At 62.2% G+C, this 19,717-nt stretch overlaps 2 pseudogenes; both read left to right on the top strand.

Moving 5' to 3' along the window:
- The first annotated feature begins 265 nt into the window (after window positions 1-265).
- On the top strand, window positions 266-4,977 carry LOC127029124 (serine/threonine-protein phosphatase 2A catalytic subunit beta isoform-like; annotated as a pseudogene).
- Window positions 4,978-5,727: 750 nt separating this feature from the next.
- Window positions 5,728-10,650, top strand: LOC127029135 (glutathione reductase, mitochondrial-like; annotated as a pseudogene).
- The last annotated feature ends 9,067 nt before the right edge of the window (window positions 10,651-19,717 follow it).

The following is a 19,717-nucleotide window of genomic DNA, read 5'->3' as shown; positions in this document are numbered from 1 at the left end:
TTGTCAGTGCTTGTGGTACAATAAGATTTTAATGACCTGGCCTCACAGGAGCAGACCTTGTTCTCTTTGTGCACAGGGATTTGTAAAATGCCCTTTGTCTTTGCTTACCCAACAAACTGTTTTTCCGGTGGTCAGCTTGAGCTACTGGAGTGAAACCGGGTTTCCAGTGTGAATGCAGTGGAATAACATCCGCACTTGCTTATGGAGGAGCTTCCTACCTTTTTCTCCTAAATGTTTTGGGTTTTTTTTTTTTCTTGCTAGGCTAAAGAAATTCTTACAAAAGAATCGAATGTGCAAGAGGTACGTTGCCCTGTCACCGTCTGCGGGGATGTCCACGGTCAATTCCACGACCTTATGGAACTCTTTAGAATTGGTGGAAAATCGCCAGACACAAACCTGTTCATGGGAGACTACGTGGACAGAGGCTATTACTCGGTGGAAACGGTGACTCTTCTAGTAGCGTTGAAGGTATGGTTGACAGCTTTTCTACAGCAGCCTTGGCAAAGCCGCTTTCGGGGAGTTTTGAAAGAATTGGTCCTCTCATTGAAGGTGCCGTTGGCTTGAGCTAGATGGAGGTAAATTGAAATGCGTTAATGGACACGTGCTGTTCTGTAGCAGAGCTGAATGCTTGCCTGCTGTTTGAAATATTCTGTTACTATTTCTTTCCACATTGATGGTATAGTTCCTGTGTTAAAGAATAATTTTCTTTGTCCATAGGTGCGTTACCCAGAACGCATTACAATACTGAGGGGCAATCACGAAAGCAGACAAATTACACAAGTGTATGGCTTTATGACGAATGCCTGCGAAAGTATGGCAATGCCAATGTCTGGAAGTATTTCACAGATCTGTTTGATTATCTTCCGCTTACAGCTCTAGTAGATGGCCAGGTAAGCCTTGAATAAGGCAAACACGCACCATTTCATAGAGTTTATGCAGACTGTATTCTCTGACCGCTACGTGAACAGTCTCAAACAAGCTCCCTTAACTTGTGATCCGAATTTTTTAAAGCCCCTGTACTTATTGTGGGTTTGGGGAAGAATTTAGTCAGGTGTTAATACAAGTTGATGGTCTGGGAAGGCTTTTGATTCTGCTGCCGAAGGAATGGCAGGGTGTTGCGTGTATGGTGCATTTTAAATGACTGCCTAACAAGTGGGGATCCCCTCGTGATACGTTAGATGCCAGTTGAGTTGCAGCCGTGAGGCAAGATATTCTTGAAACAGAAGGCATGGTATCTTTGCTGTTGCTCTGATCTCTGTATGCAAGGTGCGGCCTTTTAGTTTTGTTTCCTTCTGTGGGAATTATATTTGGTTTCTCTGCTGCGAGGGCGAGACGGCTGTAATTGTAAAAGAATGATAACAAAGTTAAAACCAGCTATTTCTGAGATCGGTCTTCCCGTAACAATATGCACTGAACGGATTGCTCTTTTTTTTTTTTTTTTTTTTTTCCCCCCCCCGGAACAGATATTCTGTCTCCATGGTGGCTCTCTCCATCCATAGATACACTGGATCATATCAGGGCTCTGGACCGCCTGCAGGAAGTTCCACATGAGGTAACGGGAAAGGAATGCATCATAAACTTAGATATCAGTTGGTGGCAAATGCAAACGTAGCCTCACATTTGAAATCCATTTAAGCAGCGAGACACACAGTTACTCAGCGGATTGCCTTTCTGAGAGCTAGAGTGGGTGAACATACATTGGGCAAAACGCACACAAGTCAATATGCTTTGATTACAGCAATCTACAAAAGGAGAGCTATGGGGTTTTCACTGCTGTTTTTCATAGAATCACGGGATTTTTTTGACTGTCACGCTGACTCAAAGAATAGTATTTGGCAGGGGGGAAGGTGTTTAGTACCTTCAGCCTCATCACAGACTTGCTTTTGAACAGACAACAGCCACGTGAAGCCATGTTGTGTCACCATCCTTCCTCCCCAGCCAATCCTTTCTTCTGTTCATCGCTTTCTGGGGGCCTGAGATCAGGACTGAAGAAACCACCTTCTGAGCTCCCAGGGTGGCAAATGGCTCCTCTGTGTTGGAGCGGTTGGGGCTTACAAATGGACTTGAATGTTCCCTGATTAAAATGAACTGCTTGTCCTGCAACATCTTTGGTGTAACAGCAAGAACAACGCAGCAAGGTCTGCCCAAGCCTTCCAAAAACCTGAAATAAGCTGTGTAAATTACTCCCAAAATCAGGGGGCTACCTGGTGGGATGTCTACCTGTAGTTAGGTGTAATGATTATATTGTTGCTCTGGGGTTTCCCGGTCCTGTGCTGCATATCTGTGTGCTGAAATCTGGCTGTCCTGAGCACCTCCACATGTAGTCGGTGTGATCCCTACCGCAGAGTTCAGATTGGTGGGTAGGAAACAGCAGCAGGCTTGGATAAATACTAGAGCGTCTTCACTGCCCCTCAGTAGCTCAGCAGGAAAAGCCGCTGAGCTTCGTTTGTGACTGTTAGAAGATGTACACCAGGATATTTTTGAATATGTCAAGTCCAACAATAGACTGTTTAGGAGAGGAAATTAAATGATTAATACCCTGCCAGAGGGGCTGCTGAAGGCTTAACATCAGTCTCTGGAACAGTTAGTTCATAGCCTCCTACGGGTCATTTCCCTTTCTTTTAATTTATCGCAACTTGGCTGGCACCAGTGAACCCATTGTGTATCCTTGGACGTGCATACCTTCTCACGTGGCCTGTTTTACTATACTGTGAGAGTCAGGAGTAAGAATGTGGATCTGCTCTCCGTGCCTTTGTATCTCTGACTGGTTGAAGTGAAATGGTAAACGGCGTGCATGGAAGAGGAGGTGGGAACGGTTTTCTGGTTACATGGACTCCTTTCTCAGTCAGCTGTGTAGGTATTCATTTCTTTGGGAAGGATGCTGACTGGTACGGTAAGTAACTAGCCGATATTATGTGTGTTAAATAAACTCATGTGCCTTGTGCAGAGAAGGACATGCTGGCAGTCTTTTTACTGTAAATAAAATATATTTTAAAAGTGGCTTTTTATAACGCTCTTGCTAGTGATCTAATGAAGAATACTTAATCTTTTTCAAGGGTCCTATGTGTGATCTGTTATGGTCTGATCCGGATGATCGTGGCGGCTGGGGTATATCTCCACGTGGTGCTGGCTATACATTTGGGCAAGATATTTCCGAAACATTTAACCATGCCAATGGTCTCACACTGGTCTCCCGTGCTCACCAACTTGTCATGGAGGTAGGGCGAACACTCTGCTAGATGGGGCTAACAAAACATAGATGCCAATTCTTGTCTCCTCTGGGAGACCTTCTGCTGATGGGTTTGAATAAGCTGACACCTAAATGTTAAGCAGGTAAACACCAAAGAGGGACTTCAATCCTGTGAAAACAACGAGCAACATAAAATGATGTGCTTTGATCCGCGATGTAAATAAGGGGATGTTCTGCCCTTCCCCCCCACACCGAGTAAACTGCCAAACGGACCCTGTCACACTCCATTTGTGGGAGTAATAATCTCCTTACACGCTGCCTGCTCTACTTAGACTGCTGCTGCATTAAAGGGGCTGTCCTGTAATACTCGGCAGTCAGATGTGATGGGATTAAGCCGTAATTTTGGCTGTTGATGGGCTATTCTTGTGCGTCTTGCTGGAAAAATGCCAGGTAGGTCAATGGAGCAGATGTATTTTTAAAATCTAGTTCAAGTAGATCCCTTAAGTAGTACTGTGTGTCAGAAGTCGCTCGCATCCAGCAGGCAAATTCTCGTTTGTGGTGGGTGAAAGCTGAAGGCATACCTAAAAGTCTCGAGGTTTCTTTGTGGTACAATCCATAATTTGTATACAAAATGGATAAACACACGAGTGACAAATGGCCGATCTCTCTGTAGAGCGGTTGAAGCTGTTTTTGCGAGGTAACTACTGCTTGTTCTTGCGATAGAGTACTTCTTTTAAAATGAAGTCAGTTGGAAATACTTACAAGAAGTCTACAGTTTCACAAATGCCTTGGATTGTTTCAGGCCTTAGGAGGAACTTCAGATGGGCTGAGGTTTGAGGTTTTAACAGAGACCTTTTTTTTTTTTTTTTTTCCTCTTTTTTTCTTTTCTTCTCTTTTTCTGGCAGGGTTATAATTGGTGCCACGACAGAAATGTGGTTACCATATTCAGTGCACCCAATTACTGCTATCGTTGTGGGAACCAGGCTGCTATCATGGAACTAGATGACACTTTAAAATATTCCTTGTAAGTAACCTGGCTCGGGCTGTTCTCTCCTCCTAACCGTTCTGTATTGTGAGGAATGTCTTGATCCTTTCCAAAGGGGTTCTTTCATGAAAATCCAGCTCAAACCACTCTGGAATTAACGCTGTGTGCTCCACCTGCAAGAATATCTAAAAAGAAGTAGTGAGTTAAGCTCTTAAAGTTCTCTTGGGTACTGCGTTATCTCCTCTTCCTGGCTCTCTGGAGAGTTGGAGCTTCTGCATTTTCTTAAGCCCTCTATTGCCCAGGCTTGATGGAGAGAGTAAAGACTGATTGATTTATGTATTTATTTTCATTTTTGGTAGCGCTAGGCTTGGTAAAGATGGGTGAGAGAGCCTGAATTTTGCATTCAGCTGAGCTCACGTGAAAGTAGCGATGGGCCGCTGAAGTGCTGACGGCTGGGTGGTGTTCGCTCCGTAAGCAGTATTTCGACCAGCTGAGGAGTTTCAACTCCCACAGATGCTTGTTTCAGGACCGGGAACGTTTTATGTGGAAGCAGCTGGATGAGTAAAGCAAGGAGAGCAAGTCTAGTATTTATTGTGGCATTGGAAAGTTACCTTGTGGGGGAGGGAAAAATGATCCCTTTTCTTTCCTGCAGCCTCCAGTTTGACCCAGCACCTCGTCGTGGAGAGCCTCATGTTACCCGTCGTACCCCAGATTACTTCCTATAAACCTCTCCTAACCTTTGTAGAAGGAAGTACACCTGGCATTTTAAAGAGCAACAATATTTACACGTTTCTGTAAGAAATCAGGGTTCGTCTCAACTTAAAATCCCCATCATGGACCAAAATGTGCCATACAGAGGACGAAGAGCGTTTAGCACAACTTGAGACTGAATTCCTTAATAACACTATGTATATCCTATACCCATCAGTCCAACAGTCAGTTTGCCTGCTGTATTTGTAGTCATTGTTTTTCTTCTGGACTGTTCAGAGAGGAAAAGGTAACTCTAATAAACACTTCCATCTCCTTTGACGCTTCTTTGTAAATTTTTAGTTCTAGTGTTTAACTGGCATGAATTAGAGTTTATTTTCGAGGGAGATGCACACTAACTTCTTCCCCTACCACTCTTTTATTTTATTGAAAGACAGATCTGCTTAACTGGAGAAAGAAGCAATTCCTGCTTGGGAGTACGTTGTCATAACACGGATAAAAACGTTCCCTTTTTAGCTCGATTCCCGTTCTGTGTTGATCCTGCCCTTCCCCCCCCCCCTTTTTTTTTCCTTTTTTTTTTTTTTTCCGGTTTTGTTTTTCTTTTCTTTTGTTATTCTTCCCTCTCCCCTCTGTATATTTTGTCCTGGAAATGCTTGCAATCCTCCTCGCTGTACCTGAACCAATAAAATTACCATTGTCAGCCCCTTAACCCGTGGTGCTGTGCTCGGTTGGGGCGGGGATACGGCGGGGGGGGGGGGGGGGGAAGGACGGAGGACGGCTCCGGGGCGGAGCGAAGCGGCGGGGCCTTACCGAGCCGGGAGCTATGGCGGCGGCCGTTTTACGAGTTGCTGGTACTGGGCGGCGGATCGGGGGGACTGGCTGGAGCCCGCCGAGCAGCCGAGCTGGGGGCCCGCGTCGCCTTGGTGGAACCCAGCCGCTTCGGCGGCACCTGCGTGAGTCCCACGGCAGCACCCACGGGTGGGGAGATAACGTTCCCCCGGGGCGGGAAGGGGACGACACGAATCATACGGGTCCCGGTTTCCCCCCTGCCTGCTGGGGCTGGTCCCGGTCCTGAGGCAACCGGGAGAAGCGATGCGGGAAGCCGGAGAGCAGGAGTCGCAGTCTCCCGGCTGTGGAGAATTACCCAAGGAGCTGCCGTGTCCCGCTTCCACGCAGCTCGGCAATAGATGGGGTTCGATTCCCCCTCTTCCCCTGGGTTCTTTCTGGCTGTTTTCGGGCTGATAAAGGGATGCCGACGGGTCCCGGGTCTGTGCGGCACGACTGCTCGCTCGGTTTACGGTCGAAAGGCAGCAAAGCAGAACTAGGAGGCAGGGCGAGCCGGTAACAAGCAGAAAAAAGAAAACTTGTTCCTCAGACAAGGCAGGGACGGGCTCTGGTTTATGCTTCAAGTGCGTTCCCCTCAAAGAGTTGCTGTACTAGGACCAGAAGCGCAGGGAAGGGATGGCAAACACCCTTCTCGAGTAAATCTCTCTTAAATTATCAATGGGGAAAAAAAAAAAAATTGAAGACCATGCACCTTCCGTATTCTCCTTCAAGGAAGTGAATGAAAACAGGCAAACCACAAGACCTTGAGGCACCGAAGGCAGTTACAGCCCTCTTTTGCCCGAAAACCCATGAATCCTGCCTTTTATTTCCCTGGGCAGGGAGCTGGGATTCGGTACCGGCCTGACGTGGGATGCTCTCCAGAGCGTCGCCCTTCGAACAACTAAACCTTAAGGCTGAGACTTGCTCTTATTCTCCCCTAGGTCAATGTCGGGTGCGTGCCAAAGAAGGTAAGGGCTGTTTGCCGCCGGCTCCGGCGGTGCCTCGGCCGTGGGTTGGGTCTGGTGTGGGGTGCCAGCCAAATTGCAGAGAGGTGCTGGCACGGGGCGTGGGGAGGAAGAAACAGGGAGGAAGCGGGGGCTCGGAGCGTGTTTGAGCCATCGAGATGCCACGAAGGGCTCAGACCCGTGTCCCGTGGGCCGCTCCGGGCAGGGTGAGGCATCGGAAGCGTGGCAAGGGTTTTCCCAAAATCAAACCCTTCTTCCCAAGCCGACGTTGAGGTTTGTGTGGGCAGGTGATGTGGAACGCGGCAATCCACGCGGAGTTCATCCACGATCACGCCGACTATGGCTTCGAAATGTCCGGCGTCAAGTTCAACTGGAGGTAAGAATGGAAAGAGCCGGTTGGAAACGAGCGTCTCCCGGTGCGTGTCCCGTGGGGAGCAGCCGCAGGTCAGCGCCGCGGCCCCGTGGCTCCTTGTCCACCCCGTCGGGGGTCCCTGCCCGCTTTGAGGCTTCCCGTGGATGGATGCTGAGCTGGTTACGTGGCCGGGATTCCCCCCTGTATTTCGGAAAGGAAGGGCGGCAAACCGGCCGTGGGAAGAGACTCCGGAAAAAAAAAACAGATGCAGGGAAGGCAGGCACCGAAACCTCGCGTCGGTGGGGAAGGCTCCTGCCTGCTGGTAACTCGGGGCCATTCTATTTCGTGGCGTGGTTGCCACAAACCGAAGGGATTGAATTGTTTTTCGCTGAGCTCTGTAGGTTCATTCGCTCGCGGTGACAGTAAGCCCCGCTCTGTTCCAGAACAATTAAAGAGAAGCGTGATGCTTACGTGAGGCGCCTGAATGAGATCTATGAGAATAACATAAAGAAGGTGAGGACGTGTTTATCCTGCGAGCCGAGGGGGGAAGCGGGCTCTGCTGGATTTTTGGCCCCTTTTCCAGCCTTAACGGGTGCCCTCTTCTCTTAACTGTGGAAGCCCTGGCTCCGTTAGCTGGCTCTCGCACCTCCTCCTGCTGTTAATCACATAACTTGTTACTACCCTAAGGCTCACATCGACGTCATTCGGGGCTACGGCAAGTTCACCGCCGATCCCGAGCCTACCATCGAAGTGGACGGGAAAAAAATACACGGCTCCTCACATCCTTATAGCCACGGGTGGGCACCCGGCCGTCCCTCCCGACAGCAAAATTCCCCGGTGAGCCTGACGAAATACCCCGGGCTGCCTGGAGAGAGGTCTGCCAAAGCAAAGCGGGTTTTTGGGGAGGTGGAGGCGGGAAGGGAGGGCTGGTGAGGGGGTGCGAAAGGGGCTCTGCTTTGCAGGTGCCAGCCTGGGGATAACCAGCGACGGCTTCTTCGACCTGGAGGAGCTGCCCAGGTAAAGAGGGCTCACCCCCCCCCCCCCACCTCCCCAGCCACCGCCGCCGGCTCGGCACGCCTGCAGACGGCATCGTCGCTTCTCCGCAGGCGCAGCGTTATTGTCGGTGCTGGCTACATCGCGGTGGAAAATCGCGGGGATCCTTTCCACGCTGGGCTCCAAGTCATCCCTGCTGATCCGCCACGACAAGGTAGTGCCACCGGCTGTCCCCCTGCCGCGCTTCCCACCCCGGCAGCTGCATCCCAGTCTGACGGGGTTTTCTGGGTCGTCAGCACCCGTGAGCTGGTAAAGGAGGGTCCGAGTCGGCGCAGGCTCCGGAGGGTGGAAGTGGTGATGCAGAGGGATGGTGGCGTTGGGCTGTTGGGTGTACGGAGGGGCTGGGGGGGGGGGGAGCAGATGGGGCGAGAAGAAGAGCGTAGGTGTGCTGCCAGGAAGATCTCGGCAGCACCGACCCGCACGCCCAGCATTTCTGCAGTCGTGCGTGCCGCCGCACCCATTTCCTTGAGCTCTATTTCACGTCGCGACTTGAAAAAAAAGAAAAGAAAACAAAAAAAATTAAAGGAAAAACAAACAGAGGAAAGCTTTGTCATTAACCAGAAGTGCCCCAAACCTCTCTGGGCCTGGAGGGGGCACGGGCGCAGGGAAATGCCGGCGGAGGGGGCTGCCAGGCGGTGCCTTCGCCTGCGGACCCTCATCTGACGGGGCTGGTGGGTCCCTGCCCAGGTCCTGAGGACCTTCGACTCCATGATCAGCTCAAACTGCACCCAGGAGCTGGAGAACACTGGGGTGGAGGTCTGGAAGCACACGCAGGTACGGGCGTGCAGAGCAGCCCCGCGGCTTGTCCCGTCCCTCCTGGAGAGGCAGGGACGAGGGAAAGCCGGCGTTTCGGGGGCAGCTTGCTGAGCCACGGCTTTGGCGGCATCCCTGGTCCTGCGGTGCGGCCGCCGTCGCCTGTTGCAAGGCCAAAGCCATCGGCACCTTCTCCCCCGCGGCTCCTGTTGTTCCCTGTAGGTCAAGACGGTCACCAAGTCCCCTCACGGGCTGCTGGATGTGACGGTGACCTCCTCGGTGCCCGGCCGCAAGCCGACGGAGAGAGTGATCCAGGACGTGGACTGCCTGCTGTGGGCCGTGGGGCGGGAGCCCAACACCGAGGAGCTGTGCCTGGACCAAGTGGTGATGATGCAGCACGTCCCTTCCGCGCTGGTGCGAGGATGCCCACGGTTCTCTGGGGGTCCCACAGGTCTCGGTGGTCCCACGCATCTCCGGGGGTCCCATGGTTCTCCAGAGCCTGCCACAGGATGGTGTTCCCACCATGCCATGCCCCCGGCTGGGAACGTGGCGGCCACCGACACGGGTCCCCCGTGGGCATCACTTGTCCCGTCCATCCCGGGGCACGTGCCGAGGCGGCTGCCATTTCCCATGGCAGGGCGTGCAGGTGGACGCCAAGGGCCATGTAGTGGTGGACGAGTACCAGAACACCACCAGGAGAGGGGTCTATGCCATCGGGGGACGTCTGCGGGAGAGCCCTTCTCACCCCAGGTTACTGCGGCCGTGCCCCCCTCCCTCCACAGCCCCTCGGTGCCACGCCGTAGCTCAGGCTCCCCATCCCTCCCCGCAGTGGCCATCGCGGGCCAGCAGAAAGCTGGCCCACAGGCTCTTCGAGGGCAAGCAGGAATCCCGGCTGGACTACCATGACATCCCCACCGTCGTCTTCAGCCACCCGCCCATCGGCACCGTGGGCCTCACCGAAAGGTGGGATGGACAGGGTGCGGGGGGGGGGGGGGGGCAAAGAAGCCGGGGACATTGTGGCTCAGAGCTGCTGGTTTGATGCTCGAGGAAACGATCTGATCTCCGGCAAGGGGTCCAAGCCTTGCAAAACGTGCTTTGACTCCCTCTTTGTAAATGCCTCGTGTATACGGTGCATCCCCTTGATATGCGTGCCATGTCTTCTGCTGCAGACGAAGCCGTGGCCGCGCACGGGAGGGAGAACGTGAAGATCTACAGCACGTCCTTCACCCCCTTGTACCACGCCGTCACCCAGAGGAAGGTTAAGTGCGTCATGAAGCTGGTGTGCGCTGGCAAGGAGGAGAAGGTGCGTGGAGGGGACCAGGGGGGACAGCCGGGCGCTGCAGGGGGGGTGGCGGGGACCACGGCTGGCCGTCCTCTTGTCCCCGTGTGGTCGGCTCTGACCTGCTCAGACCGGGTCTCAGGCTGGGATCCAGCTCCCCCGGCACCAAGCCCAGTGTTCAGCCTGGATGTCGCCGGTGCTGGGTCCCATCCAGCCTCTCGCTTCTTCCCCGAAGGTGGTGGGATTGCACATGCAAGGGCTGGGCTGCGACGAAATGCTGCAGGGCTTTGCCGTGGCCATCAAAATGGGGGCCACCAAGGCCGACCTGGACAACACCGTCGCCATTCACCCCACTTCTGCCGAAGAGCTGGTGACGCTGCGCTGAGACGGTGGGCGCAGGCAGCCCCAGGGATAGCAGCGGCAGCTGGGGGAAATGTTTTATATGTCTTAAAAAATGCCTTAACGTCAGGGCGGTTGCCTGGCGAGCGTGTCTGTACAATCGGTGTGGATTGCTTTGGAGTGGAAAATAAATACAGTGATGCTGGCAAGTCTCTGCCTTTCGCTTTATGGTGTCTCTCTCCTGCTGTGCCCAACCATGGAGGGTGGTGGCACGGTCCCTCGGCACAGTTTGGGGAAAGGCTGCCGGTAGCCGGGCTCCTCTTCTACCGTCCCCGGCACCCGGGCTGTGCGGGGAGCAGCAGAGCGGGGCAGGACGGCTGGGTGCTTGGGGTCCTCGTGGGTGCCGGAGTATCGCAGGTGGGCTCTGTCCTCCGTCGCGGGCTCGTGGAGGGGTGCATCGGCATCGCGGATTGGACGTGGATGCATCGGCATCGCTGTTGGATGGGGATCACGGGGGAGCTGCTGGCCTGACCCTGCTGCAACCCAGGGGCTTCCAGATCCCCTCCGCTGCTCTGTTGCTCTCTGCTCTTTGTGGCTGCAGCTCTCGAGCTCTCAAAGCTTGAGGCAGCTCGAAGCGGCCCGAGGGCAAAGCTGGCCAGGAGAGGTGGGGCACAGCGCTGGCGCTGGCTGAGGATCTGCTGGCTTCTGCTTTGCTTTTGCTAGAAATAAATCGTTTGCATGAAATCAAAGTATCTCCGAGGTCGAAAACTCCCTGAGACCTCAGGAGGAGGTGAGCGGCCAAAGGAAGGGGACGCTGGTGCTCAGCCCGGGTGCGCGGCTCCAGGCTTTGCTGGGGTGTCTCCATCCCGGCTGGCAAAACCATAGCAGGCAGGAAATCCTGCCCAGCCCTCCTAACCCCATCAGCACGTGTTTGAAGAGTGTATTGGACTCCTAGGGCTGAAGTACAAGCAAAAGCCCAAATATTACTGGTATCCTCAGTTATCTATGGTAGTTTTCGAAAGAATAATGATTTGCAAGGCTTATTGCTAGCTGAAGGACACAAGATTTCCTCTGGGCTTGCTACAGATGATCCTCAGGCCCGTTAGAGGAGTCAACTGGAGTTAATTCATAGTTAATTGCTCCATTTGAATCACGGCAACTTTACTCTCTCAGTCAATAAGCTATAATGGCATTTTGTCAGTATTTTTTTTTTCCCTTTAAATGACAAGTTTGGTCGCTTGATTTTAAGGCATATTTCAGAGGGTTTGCGAGATTTGTCCTGTGCTTCATAGCCAGAGAAGTTATCAAAGTGTCTAAAAAAGACAGGCAGGAACGCAGAGGCACAGGCAGGGGCTGAGTATCTGCAGAAGCCTCCTTTGTGGAGGAAATGGGGAAAAAAAGCAGAAGGAGGCTGAGCCCCGGGTGTCCCCGTAAGACCGCGTCCCCTGGGGTCCCCAGCGGGGGGAACGGAAGGGCACCGGGACCGGGACCACGGTGGGACGGGTGACGGGAGGAGGGACACTGCGGGTGGCCTGGGGGCTCCAGCCCGCTCCTGCTCCGACCTTGTGCTGTCCGAGCTCCGGGGCTGCCGGCCTGAGAGCTGGAAGGGGCCGAAACCGGCCTCCCCCCCCCACCCTCGAGAGGAGCTGGGGAGAGCGGGACCCCCGCCGAGCGCAGCCCGGGCAGGGATGCTCTGGAGCGGGGAGTCCCGAGCGAGGAGATGCCCGACCTCGGGGACCCCGTTCCCTTCTCGGGGAGACCCAGAAGTCCCGGGCGGGCTGGCGGCCGGTGAGCCGGGCTTAGCAAAGGGGGGGACGGGGACCGAGCCCCGGGTCTCCTCCCGCCCCCGGCTGGGTCTCGTTCCCGTGCACGGTGAGCCCCCGGGGGATGGAGCGTGGGGGGGTGCCGGCCCTGCTGCCTCCGCACCGAGGGTCTCCCGCTATCGCCCTCACCCGGGGCCACCTGCGCGGGGCGGAGCGAGTGGCCGGGTCGGTGCCCCCCCCCCCCGACCTGTAGCCGGGGTTCGCCCGCAGCGTCCCCGGTGCTGCCAGGGGGAGGGGCGAGGGGGCGGGCGGGCGCTGGGACCCCGCGGCCGATGGGACGCCCCGCCCCGGCCGCACGCCACGCCCCGCCGGCAGGGCCCGCCCACGCGGAGCCTCCTCCCCCCTCCCGGGCGGGGCGGGGCGGGGCCCAGAGCGCCTGCGCGGGGCGGGGCGCCGGGAGTTTTGACCCCCGGCGGCCGCCATCTTCCCTTCCCGCCTTCTCCCTCAGTCCCCGCGGGCGGGCGGCGCCGGGCCGGGCCGGGTCCCCGGGCGGAGGCTGCGGCCCCGAGGGCAGCGGCGGCCCCGCGGGCGGGGGGGACCTGGCCCGGCCCCGCGCCGGGAGCCGCGGGGCGGCGGAGGGGCGGTGTCCGCCCGCCCGCCCCAGGTGAGGAGGGGGGGGATCGGCTGGCGAGGCCGGGGCGGGACCAAGGCCGAGAACGGGGAGGGGCGGCGGGGTCCGGGCCGGGGTGTGTGGGCGAGCGGGGCTGCTCTGGCCTGAAGCCCGAGAAGGCTGCGGCGCCGGTGGGGCAGTTGCCGGTGGGACGGGACAAGGAGGAGCGGCCGCGCTGCCGGTGTCTCCTCCCGCGTCGGAGCCGGTGGAGCTCGGGGCGCCGGGGAATAAAGCCCGGAGGGCCGGAGCCCGGCGCCCCGCCGTCCTCGCCCGAGCCGCCCGCGGCCACACGGGCCCCCCCCCCCCCCGTCCAGTTCGCAAGCACCGCCCGACACCGCCGGGGCTGCCGGGCCCGTCCCGACCTCACACGCGGGGCTGGGGGGGCTGGGGGGCTCGGCCGGGTGCTCGGGGGGCTGCGAACCTCGGGCCGGTTTTGCGGCTGAGCAGCCCGGGGGCAGCGGTGGGTGTCGGGAGAGGTGACCCCCGGCTCCGGGCCTGTCCTGGGGCTCAGCCCGGGCAGAGGGGGTGGTGTGGGGGCTCGGAGCCGGGCCCAGGCGTGGGGTTTTCCCGCAGCAGGGCCTGGGCTGGTGAGGCGGAGCAGCAGCTCGGGGGCTGCGGAGGGAAAGGAGCTCCTGGGGTTTGGGGGCGCGGAGCCGGAGCCGAGGGGTTTCGCAGCTCAAAGGCAGGCTCGCCTGCCTGGGTCGGGGGCTCGGGGACCGAGTCGCGTGGTCAGACCCGGGCACGCAGGCTAAACCCCCCAAAGTCCGTGTTTTCCGGGCTGAAAAAGGGAGACTCAGTCAGCCCTGCGTTGTGGGGACTTGGACGCTCCTGCAGGGGCTCAAAACCGGAGACTAGGAAGTCTTCGGGGCTTGGCAGCAGAGCCCAAGTCCGGCCTTTGTGGGCCTGGGAAAAAAGCTGACCGGGCGAGTTCGGGGGCTGGAAAACGGAGACCCAGTCCTGGGTTTTGGGGGCTCAGAAACAGCGATGGAGTCGGGTGCCTTCAGGACCTGAAACCGGGCTCCGGGGGCTCGAAATGGAGACTAAGTCCTGCGTTTTCCAGGCTTGGACACAGGGTCGAGGGGGGCAAAAGCCTGGCTCCCTTCAGGACGAGGGAGGGCAAGCGACGGGGTTTGGGGGTCAGAACCGGGCACGGCTGAGCTGGGCCCCTTCCCGCGGAGACTAAGTCCTGCGTGGTGGGGCTCAAAACCAGGCTCCTTTGGCCAATGTGGGGGCTTGAAAGCGGAGTCTTGTGTTCGTGGGGCTTCCAACCAGGGTCGCTCAGGCAATCCTGGGCTTCTGAAAGGGAGACTCAGTCAGTCCTGCGCTTGGGGAGGGTGAGACCCGGCTCATGGGGGCAGTTCGCGGTCTTGAAGAGAGGGACTGAGCAAGTCCTGCGTTTTGGGGCTGGGACGCAGAGCCTAAGTAGTCGTGTGTTTTAGTGCTTGGAGAACAGAGCCCAAGTCCCCCGTTGCTGGGGCTGGGAGCCAGGCTCACTGGGGCAGGTTTAGGGCGAGCCTAAGTCCTGCCGGGCTGGGCTCTGCAGCAGAGACTCAGCGCTGTGGTTCTGGGGGCTCCAAGCGGGGCTCATCTGGCCCCCGCCGGGCTCGGGGAGCAGAGCCGGTGCCGTGTTTGGGGGCTGGGGGCCGGCCCCCGCCGCTGCTGCAGGGCCCGGCAGCGGAGCCCCAGCCCCGCGGGTTCGGGCTCGGCCCTGGAGCCCCCCCCGGCCGTTCCCGGGGTGGGCAGGGCTCCCCCCCGGGGAGCTCCCGGGAGCACAAGGGGCTCCGGGAGCCGAGACGCCCCTTGCCCTCCGCGGGCCGTTCCCCGACGGTGCTCACGGGCCGGGGACCCCGGTGCGGGCACTGCGGGAGCCGGGCAGACCGTGCCCGGGCAGACGGTGCCCGGGCAGCCCCAGCGCTGCCGGCGGTTTCCAGCCTTTATTCGGTGTCCGCGCGGAGCCGCCGGCGCCCGTTCCGTGACACCGACCGCGGCACCGGCAGAGCCCCGGCGGGGAGCGCGGCCGGAGCCCCGGGCAGGAGCGGGCAGCGTGGGGAGGGAACGCGGGACTTGGGGCCCCGGGCCCCGCTCGGGCCCGGAACCCGGAGCGCGGCTGCTCCTGCCCGCGGCGCCGGGCCGGGGACGGCAAGGCCGGGCCTGGGCCCGGGCCCGGGCCCGGCTCCGGTGCTGCCGCGGTCCTCCGGCTCCGCGGGGCGGGACGGAGCCCCGGGACCCGCAGCCCGCCCGCCAGGGAGAGGCGGACGGCGACCAGGACCCCCCCGCCGGCTCCGCGCGCCCGCGAGACCCGGCGCTGGCCCCGTCCACAGCCCCAAGCCCGGCCCGGCCTCACCGGCCCCGGGCTCCGCGCAGCCCCCGGAGAAGCCCCCGGGCCGGGGCTCCCTCCCCGCGTCCCGAGCCACGGGTCCCGCCCGGCGCACCGGTACCGACGTCCGCCCCGGTCGGTGGCGGCGCGGTTCTGGCGGCGGAAGAGGAGGCGCGGGCGGGAGGCGGGGCGCGGCGAGAAGGCGGGGCGGAGCCCAGAGCGGCGGGCGCGGGGCGGGGCCGGCCCAGGTGCGCGGGGCCCGAGGGCGCATGCGCGGGGCGGGGCCCAGGTGCGCGGGGCGGGCGGAGTGGGCGGGTCCGCAGGGCGCGTGCGCGAGGCGGGACGGGCACAGGTGGGCGGGCGGGGCGAGGGGAGTGGGCGGGTCCGCAGGGCGGCTGCGCGGGGCGGGGCCGAGCAGATTTGAGCCCCGGCGGCCGCCGTCTCACCCCTTTCCTCGTTCGCCGGTGCCGGTGGCGCGGCCCCGGGGCGGCAGCGGCCGGGCCGGGCTCCCCCGGCGGGCCCAGGTGAGGCGCGGGGGGCTCGGCCCGGGGCGGGAAGCGGGGCAGGGCCGCGGCCGAGCGGGGGGGTGTCGGGGCGGAGGCGGCGGGCCAGCGGCGGTGCCCGGGCGGCCGCGCTGCCGGTGTCTCCTCCCGCGTCGGAGCCGGCGGGGCTCGGGGCGCCGGGGAATAAAGCCCGGAGGGCCGGAGCCCGGCGCCCCCCCCCGTCCTCGCCCGAGCCGCCCGCGGCCACAGGGGGCCGGTCCCGCCCCGCGGGCCCCCCCCGTCCAGTTCGCAAGCACCGCCCGACAGCGCCGGGGCTGCCGGGCCCGTCCCGACCTCACACGCGGGGCTGGGGGGGTGTGGGCTCGGCCGGGGGCTCGGGGCCTGGAGAGCCGGTGCCGGGGCTTCGGGGCTGGAGCAGAGCCCGAGCCCTGCGGGTTTGGGCTGGGGAGCGGAGCCCGCCGGCTCTGGCTGGGGTCAGACCCCGGGGCCGGGGGTGGCGGGGCAGCGGGAGGGTGGGAGGGCGTTGGGAGGGTGTTGGGGGGCAGGAGGGCCTTGGGGGGGTGGGAGGGGGGTGGGCAGGGTGCGTGGGCCCCCGCCGGAGGTGGGGGTCCGGTCGCGTTGGTCCCCGCAGCCAGGGAGGCTGGCATGCACCAGGCCGAATTCAACGTCTGAGATAGTCTCTGGGGGGAAAGGCGCTTTTCGCCCACTCTTCCTTCGAGGTGTGTACAACCGGCGGGACGGGATGGAGCAATAAACACAGACTAATGAGCCAGCGTGTGTGCGGTTATGACATTTAATATTCATATGCAAGTGAAGACAGTGATTGATTTACGACCTTGCCAAAAGCCAAGATCGTTTTAACAAGCACGAGCTGGAGCCGCAGACCAACTGGAAGTGGCGAGGAGCGGGAGCTGCAGCCAAACTCGAGCTGGAACCATCCGCAAGCGGGCATGGAAATGAGCCGGAGCCGTCCACGAGCTGGAACAGGAACCAAAGCTGAGCTGGGCCTGCAAACGGAACTGGAGCCGTCCACGAGCTGGAGCAGCAACAGACAGGAGCCCGCACGACCAAACCGACGGCACCGGCAATTGGAACGGGACCCAAAACAAACGGGGGCCCAAACAACTGGGCTGGAGCCGCGGCGTCACCGGCCGGGCGAGGCAGGGCTGTCCCCAGCCAGGAGCGGGGCAGGCGGCAGCGTCGGCCTGGGCGCAGGCAGCCCGGCTTCTTCCTGGGGGCTCCGCAGCTCCCGGCGTGGCTGGGGTCCTCCGTCCATCCGTCCGTCCGTCCCTGCACAGGGAGAGACGTGGGACAGTCAGACTGTGCCCACAGAGCCCCCGAGCTGCTGCCGCCCCTGCAAACCCGGCTGCTCCCGGGCACGGGCGGCTCTGCCCGGCGCTTTGGGCAGCGGCTCCCGGTGCCGTGCACCGCGACGGAGGGGAGGGAGAGACGGGACGGGAGCCCAGCGACGTCCCCTTTCTCCCCGGGAGAGCGGGCGAGAGCCAGGGTCTGGCTGAACCGGGGGGGTTCAGCCCCACACAGCAGCAGCAGCAGCAGCAGCGGTGGCACAGAGCAACAACCAGCAACCCCCGGGCTGGGCCGGCACCGCACCAGTGCCGGCGGGGTCTGGGCCGGACCCCGACAGCGCCCGCTCCTGCCCCCCCAAACGTGCGGCGCCGACCCGCGGACCCCCCAGGCCCCCTCCTGCACCCACAAACAGCCACGGGCCACAGGGGCAACCTGCCCAGTGGGCACAGGCTGCGGCCCTGCCGTGCTGAGCTCCCACCGGCACCTGCAGCGACCCACCGGTGCTGCCTTGCCGGTGCCGGGACCTCTCCTTCCCCACGGGGAGCCCTGCCGGGGGACGGCACCCACTCTCCCCGTCCCTCGGCCACCCCGCCGGCAGGACGAGGGGCAAAGCCATCGTGCCCCGAGCACAAAACCGCTCCCTGAGCTGCGGCCAGGCCCGGCTCCCTCGCACCCGCTCGGTCCTGGTGCTCCCGGGGCACGGCAGCCCCCGGCACCCCGCTCCCCTGGCCGGGGACAGGACCCCCGCCTGCCCCTCCATCCCCGGGACCCTGCAGGGACCCGGCCCCTCCCGCAGCACCGGAGATCCCCGCCGGCACAGCCGGCCCCGGGAGCCGAGCACCCCGCTCCCACCGCGCAGCTCCGCTCGGCCGCCGCCGCCGCCTCGGGGCACTCACCTCACCGGGCACGTCCTCGCCGCCGGTGTCCCCCGGCGCTCACCGCCTCGGGGCTGTGCTCCTCGCCCGGGCACCGGGATGAGCCTTCCCCACGCGTCGGCACAGCCACCTGGCACCGGGATGGCCGTCGCTGCCCGTGCCCGGCCAGGCCGGCTCCACCGTCTCGCCCACGGGCTGCAGGAGCCGGCGTGGGTCCCTGCAGCGGCCTCTGCTCCCGCCACAGCACGCTTTGAGCTGAAAAAGAAGGGTTTCGGTCAAAGCAGGGCTTCGCGCAGGGCCCGCAGCCGCCCCCGGGCCCCGCCGTGGCAGCGCCTGCGAGGATGACGCGGGGCAGGGCCGAAGGGCTGCACCCCAGTGGAAACCAGTTCCCCCCAGCAGCAGCAGCTGCCACCCTCACCGGTCCGAGCTCTCCCCGGCTCCGGCAGAGCCGGCGCCAGGCCGGAGGGGTCTGTCCTGCCGGCAGCCGCTCCGGGCAAGAGCTGGGGAGAAAAAACCAGCCGGCGCCTGTGCCGGGAGGAGGGAGCCCGGCGGCAGGAGGGGTCACCGGCCGCCCCGGGAGACCCCCAGCCCCGCCGGGTCCCCGTCTGCCCCGGGTCCCGGCTGGGAGACGGGGCGTGCGGAGCCCCCGCGGCCGGTCGCCGGCTCAGGGTTCGAGCCGGGGCTGATCCCGTGGTGGAAATCGGGAGCTGCCGGGGACCCCCGGCCCCACGGGCCGAGCTGCAGCCACGGGACCCCCGAGAGGGGACCCCGAGAGTCGGAGCCAAAACCCGCCGGGAAAGTCACCGGGCCCCAGCCGGGCACCCACGGGGGATCCCGCAGCGGGGCAGGGGAAACCAACCCAGCGCAGGCAGGGCAGGCAGGGCAGGCAGGGCAGCTCCCGCCGCTGGGAAACCCGGGGGCCGCAGCCGGCCGGTGCCTGCCCAGGGTCCCCCGTGGGTCCCGGCCGGAGCCCCCCACCGAGAGCCGGGGGTCCGGCCCCGGGAGGGGACGGGGGCAGCACCCGCTGCCTGCGGGGACTCGAGCTTCAGGCAGCGCCTACCGGGCAGCGGCCGGTGCCCCCGCTCCCGCCCCGGAGCCTGCGGGCGGAGAGAGAAGGAAGGAAGCGGCCCCGGTTCTGCCCCGTTTTTCCCGGTTTGCCCCGTTTCCCTCGCCCGGCCCCGGCCCGGCACCCCGAGGCCGCCCGGGGCGGCCGGGAGATGGCGTCGCCCCCGGTTCCCGCCTGCCGGCTGCGGCCGCCCATTGCCGAGACCGCGTGAGAACCGCGCCCGGGGCGGCCCCGGAGGAGCCCCGGGAGACGGGACAGCGGGGCCCGGCGCGGCTGCAGCCGGGGCCCGGCAGAGCGGCACCCTGGGCGCGGCCCCGGCTCGGAGCACGCCCGGAGGCGCCGGGGTCGGCTCGGCCCCCGGAGCAGCTCGGCCCCGGCGCGGGCGGGACCCGGGCGTGGCGGGGAAGCGGCCCCGGGCGCGGCAGGGGCCCGCCAGCCACACCACCACCGGGACCGGGACCGGGACCGGGACCGGGACCCCGCTCCCGCCGCCGCCGTTCCCGCGACGGCGGCGCCCCCTGGCGGCCGCGAGGGGTTTTGAAGCCTCGGGGGCCGCCGCGCACCTGCCGCCGCCGAGGCACGTGACTGCGGGTGCGGCCGCGGGGGCGTGCCCTGATTCGGGGCGTGGGCGGGAAGGCCGGCGTGGGCGGGAGGCGGGGCGAGGCGAGAAGGCGGGGCGGAGCCCAGGGCGCGTGCGCGGGGCGGAGCCGGCCCGGGTGGGCGGGGCGAGGGGAGGCGGGCCGCAGGGCGCGTGCGCGGGCGGAGC

Source organism: Gymnogyps californianus, unplaced genomic scaffold (assembly GCF_018139145.2).
Source record: "Gymnogyps californianus isolate 813 unplaced genomic scaffold, ASM1813914v2 HiC_scaffold_81, whole genome shotgun sequence".
NCBI classification, from domain to species: Eukaryota; Metazoa; Chordata; class Aves; order Accipitriformes; family Cathartidae; genus Gymnogyps; species Gymnogyps californianus.
The sequence above is the reverse complement of the archived record's forward strand: the minus strand, read 5'-3'. Positions and strand labels throughout refer to the sequence as shown.